The sequence below is a fragment of the Tachyglossus aculeatus genome, chromosome 8, assembly GCF_015852505.1.
Source record: "Tachyglossus aculeatus isolate mTacAcu1 chromosome 8, mTacAcu1.pri, whole genome shotgun sequence".
NCBI lineage: Eukaryota > Metazoa > Chordata > Mammalia > Monotremata > Tachyglossidae > Tachyglossus > Tachyglossus aculeatus.
Genome location: NC_052073.1, coordinates 13,776,599 through 13,787,007, shown reverse-complemented (window position 1 = coordinate 13,787,007; position 10,409 = coordinate 13,776,599).

Sequence of the window (10,409 nt, the reverse complement as noted above, 5' to 3'; positions counted from 1 at the left end):
TTAAAGGGAGAGTTACCCTCCATTGCTGGTCCTGGCCAACTGGCTGTCAGGGGTGAATTTGTTCCAACAGTTCCGATCCCGAGAACACCCTCTGTCTCAATAACCTCACTAAATTTATTAGCCCATGAGGTGGAGTGAAGTTGAATCAGGATTTTGTTGTAGAGGGAATATGTCTCCCATCTCTGTGGTATTGTACCCTCGCAAGCGCTTAGTACAGTGCTCTGCACACGGTTACCATAGAGAAGCAGCGTGGCTTAGTGGCTAGAGCACCGGCCTGGGGTCAGAAAGACCTGTGTTCTAATTCCGGCTCGGCCACACATCTTCTGTGTGACCTTGGGCAAGTCACTTAACTTCTTTGAGCCTCAGTTACTTCATCTGTAAAATGGGGATTAAGACCGGGAACCCCTGTGGAACAAGAACTGTTTCCAACCTGATTAACTTGTCGCTACCCCAGTGCTTAAAACAGTGCTTGGCACATAGTAAGCACTTAACAAGTACTATTACTATTATTATAAAATTGGTCAATTGAGTCCTCTTTAGCAGATAAAACAAAGTAGCTGAAAAGGTTCTGGCACCCACCGACCACAAGTTTCTAATACAGTTAACATGAAATGTGAACATTCAATAAGCAGTTCTGCTGCCTCCTGCTAGAAAATAAAGTTCTTCAGAGAACTTTATAAATGACCCTTTTTGTAGCTTTGTTTTCATTTTTTAATTGCATCCTCTGGCTTTTTCTTCACTCTGGTATTAGTAGACTGACAAGCACCTGTTTGTTTCCTATCAATTTCCTTAGTGTCTGTGGTTACCCACAGTGGCTATAGGAGCAAGTAAGCCTTATCACCCTAATAGTTGCAAATTAAATTTTCCTCCTCATTTGGGAAGAGTGGAATGTGTTTTTTGATGTGGAGGTAAGGGAATCAGGGCTTTTAACTTAACTCTCAACCATGCTGCCCAGTGGTGGCTTTGGAGGCTTGATGTAGGCTCTGGGTTTCTCTTGCAGGATCTTAGTTGGGGCATCTTTGTAGAGGGAGGCTGAGAACACCAAGTATGAAGAGAGCTGGTGAGTTTTGGGCTGTAGTGGGGCAATGGGGGAAAGCTTGAGGGAGTAAATGACTTGGTGACAGATGAACAGGAGTTCCAGAGATTCCCAAGTTTAAAAGCAGGCACACAAAAAACCCAAAACAGGCCAGGAGAGAGTGTGGCTGTGAATGAAGCGGAAAGAAAAGTTCAAGTTTTCAGGCTAAAAAATCTAGGTGTGACCACACAGGTTCCCTTTTCGTTAAAACTCCCTTTTCAGAAGATACATGAATGTTCACTATTTTAACTTCCTTCGAGCAGATTTCATTACTTCTCAGCTAGCCGACTCTAGTCACTGTAATGCTTAGGGGAAAGTGAGGGGATTTTTTTTTTTTTTTTGGATTTCCTTTGAATTATATGGAAGTCTCCTTGGTTACTTTATGCCATTCATTTTTTTCAATCAGCTGAGATGGAAAGACCCAAATTGTAAATCCTCTTATGATTATTTAATGAGGATTTTCTGTGGGTCAAGTAGTTCCTATAGTCCCAGAAGCTCCTATCTGGCTGCAAGAAATGTCAGGGTCAATGGAAAATTTGTTTGTGTCATCTTTATCAGGAAATCAGAAGTAGATCAACAACATCAGGAGCAAAATGCTGATTGAAGCAGCTGTGGGGAGCACTTTGATCATCTTTATGAACTGTGGTTTACCTCTAATGTATTTTGGAAGCCAATATTAGTACCTAACACAGGCCTATGAGATCAAAGTGTAGAGATTGGTGCTGACAAGCTTGAGCAGGCTCTTGAGCATTCATCTTTTTCTATTTCTCTGAAGTACAAGATATGAAGGACAGCAAGATTTCTGACTTAAGAAAAAAAATCCCCTCACCATTCCCATAAACCCCATGTACACTTCCTCCGACCGAAGAAAAAGGAAGAGGAGGAGAGGAAATTCCTGAATGCGGGTTTCTCTGCGCTAGCCTGAGGGGTCTTTCAGGAGAGCATTTTATGACCTTGTTAGGAAGAATGTAGAGGTAATTCAGGATGTTTTCAGAACATTATGGATCACAGACCTCATTTCCCTGCCACCCACAGGACCAAGTCATTCCAAATAGGTGAATGTCTACTGTATTCTTAAATATCTCCAGGGAATGAGATTTCACCACCTCCCGTGGTCCCTCATTTAGGTATCTCCTATGAAATGTGATCAGATTCCAGTATTATGTGGCCTGTTTAGAATTTGGGGGAGGCATATCCTGACCTATTAGGGTTCTACTAGCATCTAGATCACTGGGGCAGTGGTAGGGAGGAGGAGGAATAGATGTGAGGCTGGCAAGTCATCACCTCTTCTCCACCCGCCTTCTCCTTCTCTTCCTTTTCCTGCGCCCCCTTTTTCTTTTCTGTGTCCTCCTCCTCCTCCTCTTCTGTCTCCTCCTCCACAGCCATTGAATTGGTCCTTCCCAGGCCATTTCTTGGAGTTTGAAAGAAGTTGGTATGATGTGTTTCTGGTAAGGTTAGAAACAACTAAGGATAGTCTAGAATGGGCCCACAAGCCATCACAGTCGTGGCAGGAGGCGAGGGTGGCACTGGCTGCTTTAGTCTGGGCTGAGTTTTGGTGGATGATGATTGGATGACTCTTTGTTCCTCACCCCTCCTATCTCTCTCCCACTCTCCTTTTCTGTTCACTCTCTCTCCTTTCCTCTGTCTCTCCTTTTTCTCTTTCGTACTCTCTCTCCCTCTGCCTCTCTCCTCCTACTCGCTCCTGTCACTTTGCCCCTCTCTCTGGGTCACACTTTTGTCCACATCCCTATAGGCCCTGCCCCTCCCCAACCCCTCCCCACCCACCTTGGCTCATCTGGAAATATTTCGTCATCATCATCATCATCAATCGTATTTATTGAGCGCTTACTGTCTGCAGAGCACTGTACTAAGCAAATCTCTTGCAAATTGAAGTCAGGAAGTCCTTCCTTTAGCTGGCCCCATTCACCACCTGCTATCTTGATAGAAGATAAGAGTTTGAGGCTTTCCATTTAACCAAACCCCTAATTCCTCCAATGACCAGCCAAACTTTGCTGTTTACTTCATAAGCGTGCTGAAAGCAATGCAATATGCTTTGGAAATCAGCCCATAATGGCCGACATCAAACTAGGAGCTGGAAAGAGGCAGCTGCCATTTCCTTGAGGGTGGAGGGGAGAAGGGTCTGGTTTCATCAGACTCCAAATAACTTGCCTAGGGCTTCTCTTTGGGATGGGTATCTGGGAGTAACGGCTTGGCTTATGAATCCCACGGGGAGATGTCTCTGGCTTCCTCCAGGAGAGTTCCTGAGTCATGGTCAGAGATCTAGTGTGGCCTGGGACATTCCAACTCAAATTGAATTCTCAGGGCCACTGAACTGTATTACGCAAGTCCTGGAGAGCATGAAGGGGATATGACTCAAGTCACCCAGTCTTCTCATGATACACTCAGCTCTCCTAGAACCCAGGGATTGTGTTCATATGGAAGCCCAAGTTAAGGAAAAGTTGCACTGTAGTACTCATGCCACTCCTAAGGCCTCCTGCAGATGCAAAACCGTTATCTTGGTCATCACATTTTCCTGCATCCAGGAGGATGCAATTTGTGAGAAGACCGAATTCTGCTGTTGCTTTCTATCAAAAATGTGGAATGAAATGTAATAATAATAATTATTATGGCCTTTGTTAAGCTCTTACTATGTACGAAGCACTGTACTAAGTGCTGGGGTGGATACAAGAAAATCAGGTTGGACACAGTCCTTGTCCCACGTGGGGCTCACAGTCTCAATTCCCATTTTACAGATGAGGTAACTGAGGCACAGAGAAGTGAAGTGACTTGCCCAAGGTCGCACAGCAGACAAGTGGCAGAGGAGGGATTAAAACCCATGACCTTCTTACTCCCAGGTCCGTGCTCTGTTGACTACACTATGCTGCTTCTCATAACGAAGACCCAGGAACTGGCGGAACTGAGCGTCCTCGAGCTTGGAGTTCATCCAGGACTGAGCTGGACTTCCAGGGGTCACAGTCATTCGTTCAGATCCCGGGAAGCAGGTGGCAGTCCCTGTCCCTAGGCAAAGATTCCACTTGGGGACCCTTGAGTAGAGCTCATCTGACCCAAATCCTTAGAGTTCGGGCCAAACCACAGTGGGTCTTGAAACACTGGGGAAACTGGTGGTACAACAGCATGTTATCTCCTCAGTTCCTCCTCTCAGTGATGCAACTCCTGCTATTTAATTTTGCAAATCTTGACACACGCAATTCAGCTAGAATGCATGTGCCTATTAATCATTTTGGAGAAAAAGCAAGGGCAGAGTAGGGGAACATTCTTCCAATAATATTGGGATGCAGTGTGTGGAAGCAATCATTGAATCAATCAATCAGTGGTCTTTATGGAGTTCTTACTATATGAACACGATGTGGTGGTGGAAAAAATGATAAGCGCTTGGAGGAGTATATAGTCAGAGTGCTGGAAGAGAGTTTACCTGATTATCTAAGCTAATCCCCTGCAGCCTAAATCAGCCTAGACAAATGAGAATATATCCTGTTTTTGACAAGGCCACCATGCTATTAGGTAGAGGACCCAAGATTACAATAGATTGCAACTCTTTTTTTTTTCCTAAAGATATTTGTTAAGCGTTTACTATATGCTACTAAGCGCTGGGGTAAATACGAGGTTGGACATAGCCCAAGTCCCACGGAGGGCTCATAGTATTTTATTTTATGAGGCACAGAGACGTTAGTGATTTGCCCAAGATCACACAGCAGACAAGTGGCAGAGCTGGGACTAGAAACCAAGTCTTCTGACTCCTAGGCCCGGTCTCTTTCCACTAGATCACACTGCTTCTTATCATGCAGGCTTGTCTTAACGTTTTGGATTGTCACCTATTGCTCTACATTTTACAAAAACCTATCCAGCATAGTTTGCAGGACTGAGAAACTGTCACAGTTAAGATAGTTTTAATAGAAAGAAGCCTCTTCATTACTTCCCCCTTAGTTTAGGAAGACCTCTCATAAAGATACAAAGCCTTAATTGATTCCTCAAAATATGGATTTTCAAAATAAATTTCTAGGAGTGAGTAGCTAAGGACTATTTAGAATAGTATAATGTTGCCATAGTTGAAGACCATAACTCTCCCTCACAAACACAGAACGACGGTCTTTAAAACTTTTTTTGCTGTGGCTATCTGTCGACTATTTGTGTGGATGTGTCGAAATTCTGAGAGCCCCTTGGAGAAACACTCTAAATGCTCTTTCCCCTTTCATTTGCTGGATGGGTTACTGAGATTTTCTCCTTACAGGCAGACTGATAAGGCTTGCTTCAAAAATAACTAGACCCATCCCCCAAATCTGCACTGTTAGCCGAAATGTTTAGAAAATATCACTTCATTTTTCAATGGGGTTCTGCCTGAGCAGTTAATGATTGCATCACATTACAAGATAGGCATTTAGCTTTCATGGGAACGGGAATGGTTCATATCTCCACTCTAGATTATTGAAGAATAGATGAGACCAAAGGTTAGAACAAGGAAAGGAGATGCAGAATCAGATTCGATTCCTGGTTCCAACACTGATTTACTACCTGAGTAAATCAGTCCCCCCTTTATATCCTAGTTTTTCCTTCTGAAAAGGGAAACTCTGAACTTGAAATTTCGGAGACAAAAGGCACAAAACTCGTTGCAGAAAATCATTTAATCTGGAGCTTGTCACAAATGGAATCTATCAGTTTATAATGTTATATCATCTCAATATTTTAAATTTGGAAAAGATGACAAACAAATACAACCCTTTAAACAAGACATCTTTTTTTAACCTGATATTTTAAGATTTCTATTGTGGATTTAGATGGCAGTGACCAACATTTTTGAAGTTTGTAAATCATCATGGCCAATTTTTTGAGGGTAGGGTACCTTAAACTGCTATGAAAATCACAACCTCAAATAATCTGAAAAACCTAAGAAAATCTGTGACAAAGGAGGGAATTTCCAGTACTTACATTGACCTTCATCTTGTTTCGTCCACGTACGGCTGACTACTCCATAGCCCAGAAGAACCCAATGCTTTTTGAGAGAGAAATCTTTCCAGTTTGAACTGGAATTCCGTGAGGTTTGGTTTGGAGTCTAAAAGTATTTGTGCCTTGGACTGTATTCCCTCTACAGCTGTTCTTTCTAGGATCCCTGGTCTCAAGTCAACAGCCATTAGGAATGAATCGAACAAGTTACATAATAATTTATCCTGATCGTTCCAGTTGGCTCATAGTTCAGTTCATGCAAATGAAGCTGGTGGGGTCGGGGGGCCGGGTGTAGGGGGGATTTAGCTATAAACCTCCCTGGATAGCTCTAGATCTGGAAAAAAAGGGTTGAATAATAAAGGTATTTCCCTGCTGTAAAAGTAATCTTAATTACTTAGGGGAGTATTTCGAATAAGATGAAAATTCAGGGCCTTTTCATTCTTATTCTTATTTTCCCTTTCACAGTCTTAGTTTAATCTGCTTAGAATTTTACCAGGTCACTCAGATGATAAACAGCGTGGCTCAATGGAAAGAGCGTGGGCTTTGGAGTCAGAGGTCATGGGTTCAAATTCTGGCTCCGCCAATTGTCAGCTGTGTGACTTTAGGCAAGTCACTTAACTTCTCTGTGCCTCAGTTACTTCATCTGTAAAATGGGGATGAAGACTGTGAGCCCCCCGTGGGACAACCTGATCACTTTGTAACCTCCCCAGTGCTTAGAACATTGCTTTGCACATAGTAAGTGCATAATAAATGTCATCATCATCATCATTATTATTATTAAAGTCACCATAGGGAGTTTGAGGACCTGAAGAATCAATCAATCAAAGGCATTTACTGAGTACTTACTATAATAATAATAATAATAATAGTATTCATTAAGCGCTTACTATGTGCAAAGCATTGTTCTAAGTGCTGGGGGGATACAAGGTGATCACTTTGTCCCACGATGGGCTCACAGTCTTAATCCCCATTTTACACATGAGGGAGCTGAGGCACAGAGAAGTTAAGTGGCTTGCCCAAGGTCACACAGCTAACAAGTGGCGGAGTCGGGATTTGAACCCATGACCTCTCACTCCCAAGCCCGTGTTCTTTCCACTGAGCCATGTTACTATGTGCTGAGCACTGTACTACGAGCTTGGGAGAGTACAATACAACAGATTTGGCTGATACATTGCCTGGCCCAAACCCAGCTGGGCAACAAGTGGAACTGAGATACATTTACTGTGCATGATATTCTGCTTTCCTGTAGACATCTACACTTTGTCAAGCGCTTCGTACTTTTAGTACAGTGCTCTGAGCACAGTAACTGCTCAATAAATAAATACCTTTGATTGATTACCCAGGCTTCTATGCTTAGATCTCCCATCAACTCATACTGCTCATACACAATTCTCAGAACTTCTCTTCAATCTGTTCTTTTTTTTTTGTTCTCCCCTCTTTCTTTAAACTTTCCCTCTACATCTTATAAGGGAAACATTTTTTTAACTAAGAAAATATCCATTCAGAAGGCACATATAATTTTAAAAATCCCCTAGGTATGTCATCATGTGATCAGGCTGGACATAAGGAGTTACCAACTCCAGGAATTTGAAAGCTTTTAAATCAAAAGCAATTTTAAACCCCTACTATTAATATGTAGCCTATTCCCAGACTTTTTTTTATATCCTCAGCTCTTAAAGAGCTACATGTCAAAGCACTGTTGGGAACGGATGCAAGATTAAGTGAATGATTTGTTTTATTTCAAACTGATCATGATCAGCATAGCCAAGAGGAAAGAACATGGGCCAGAGAGTTAGAAAACCTAAGTTTTAATAGTGACTCCACCACTTCTCTGCTGTATGACCTCGGGCAAATCACCTAACTTCTCTTTGCCTTAGTTCCCTCATCTGCAAAATGGGGATTCAATTTCTGTTTTCCCTCCTAGTTAGATTGAGAGCCCCTTGTGAGACCTAATTATCTTGCACTTATTCATTCATTCAATCATTCAATTGCATTTTATGAGTGCTTACAGAGTTCAAAGTACTGTACTAAGTGCTTGGGAGAGTACAATATAACAATAAACAGCCACATTCCATGCCCAGAATGAGTTTACAGTCCTATCCCAGCATGTAGAATAGTGCTTGGCACATAGAATGTGCTTAACAGAACCAAAACTATTAATTATTATTATATGATATTGTCAAAAAGTCAAAAGGCCTTGTTTTAAGGTTTAGGCATTAAGACAAAAGCGGTACAAACTGCATTTGTTGGAAAAGCCATTTGGGGTTAAATTTGCAAAATATAAGTGCTCAAAGGCAAAAAGTGTAGCTAGTAAGGCAACCACTGATGAACCTGACAAATTACAGACAAGAAGATGCACGAGAGATACCTCATGGTACAAAAGACACAGTAACGTGATAATGTCACAGATGCCATTTTTGAGGAAGTAACCCCGAGTTTATGTTTCTCTGGTGGATCCTATACACCCTACAACTTGCTCTAGAATGGTTGCATTTGTTTCCCCATGTCTATATAAATGCTAGTGCTGCGTTGGAGGCACAGAACTGAGGAGCCAGGCTCGCGACAGAGGGAAGCTCAGTGCTTAAAATGAAGAAAAAAAATAAACCCCAAAACCCAATGTAAAAGGTAATGGTTCTGTGTTGTTGTCAGATGGGGACAGGTCAGATGAAAACCAGACTGCTGCTTATAAATCCTGACCATGGACAGCCTGATGTTGGGAATAACATGGTGAATTTAACACCTTGTCACACAGACGATTCTTATACTTTTGAAAGAGCAGAAAGACGAACTGTATGGAAGTCTCACCTACTTGCGTTTAGAGAGAATTTTCCCACAGTCCTTAATTTTATTTTGTTTAATGTCGATCACTCAATCATTGGTATTTACTGCACACTTGCTGTGCAGATTCATTCATTCATCCATTCATTCATTCAATCATACTTATTAAGCACTTACTGTGTGCCGAGCACTGTACTAAGTGTTTGAGAAAGTACAATACAGAAATAATGAGTGACAATCCCTGCCCACAACGAACGCACAGTCTAGAGGGGAGGAGACAAACATTAACACAAATGAACAGACATCAATATAAATAAATAAAATTATATATATAGGTAAGGACTGTGGGGTGAAGGGGGGGAAGAGCAAAAGGAACAAGTCAGGGCGAATCACAAGGGAATGGGAGATAAGGAAAAGCGGAGCTTAGTCTGGGAAGGCCTCTTGGAGGAGATGTGCCTTCAGTAAGGCTTTGAAGGGGGAAGAGTTATTGTTTGGCGGATTTGAGGTGGGAGGGTGATTCAGGCCAGAGGTAGAACATTGGCCAGGGGGCTGGGGTGAGACAGGCAAGATCAGGCATAGTGAGAAGGTTAACACCAGAAGTGTGAAGTGTGTGCTCTGGGTTGTAGAAGGAGAGAAGCAAGGTGAGGTAGGAGGGGGCAAGATGATGGAGTGCTTTATAGTCAGTGGTGAAGAGTTTTTGTTTGATACGGAGGTGGATAGGCAACCACTGGAGATTTTTGAGGAGGCGGATGACGGGCCTGAACGTTTCTTAGAAAGATGATCCGGGCAGTGGAGTGAAGGATGGACTGGAGTGGGGAGAGGCAGGAGGTTGGGAGGTCAGCAAAGAAGCTGATGCAGTAATCTAGGCGGGATAGGGTGGTGAGTGATTGTATTAAAGTGGTAGCAGTTTTGAGGGAGAGGAAAGGGCGGATTTTAGTGATGTTGTGAAGGTGAGACCGACAGGATTTGGCGACGGAATGAATATGCGGATGTATGTATTATCACCTGGGAAGCTACAAGAGAGGAAGCAGACAGGATCCCTACCCTCCAGGAGCTTACACTGTAACTGAACATCAACTTGGTCAGGTCCGCATCGAGAACATAGGACATATTTCCTAAAACTGAATTTGAATTTCTCTTTTTGTAGATTCTTGTTACAGTAGTTTACTTCTTCTCATCCCTTATGAATAAAAGGAAAACTACCATCTCTTTCCACCTCAACCCGGCCCCCCTTTCCCCCCACCACTTCTTTTAAGTCGTTTCCTCTGAAAGCCCTTGTCATTTCCTCCTTAGTCATCTTTGGTCCAAAATTACGCTATTATATTTTTACAGTCTTTCCCCTTGTTATATTATCATCTTCGACAACATACTCTGTATTTTATTTAGCTGAATGACTTTTTTGGTAGAACACTTTCTTTTGTTTTGAGGTATCCACTCAGAACGTTTTTATTGAGGGTTTAAGTATTAATTAACTTGACAAAGAAAAAGGTAAAGATATATTTGTTTTAAACTATGTGATGGTTATTATATCTCCAATTCCACTGAGATCCCAATAAGAAGAAAAGGGACTCACAATAAAGTAGGAAAGGTAAGTTAG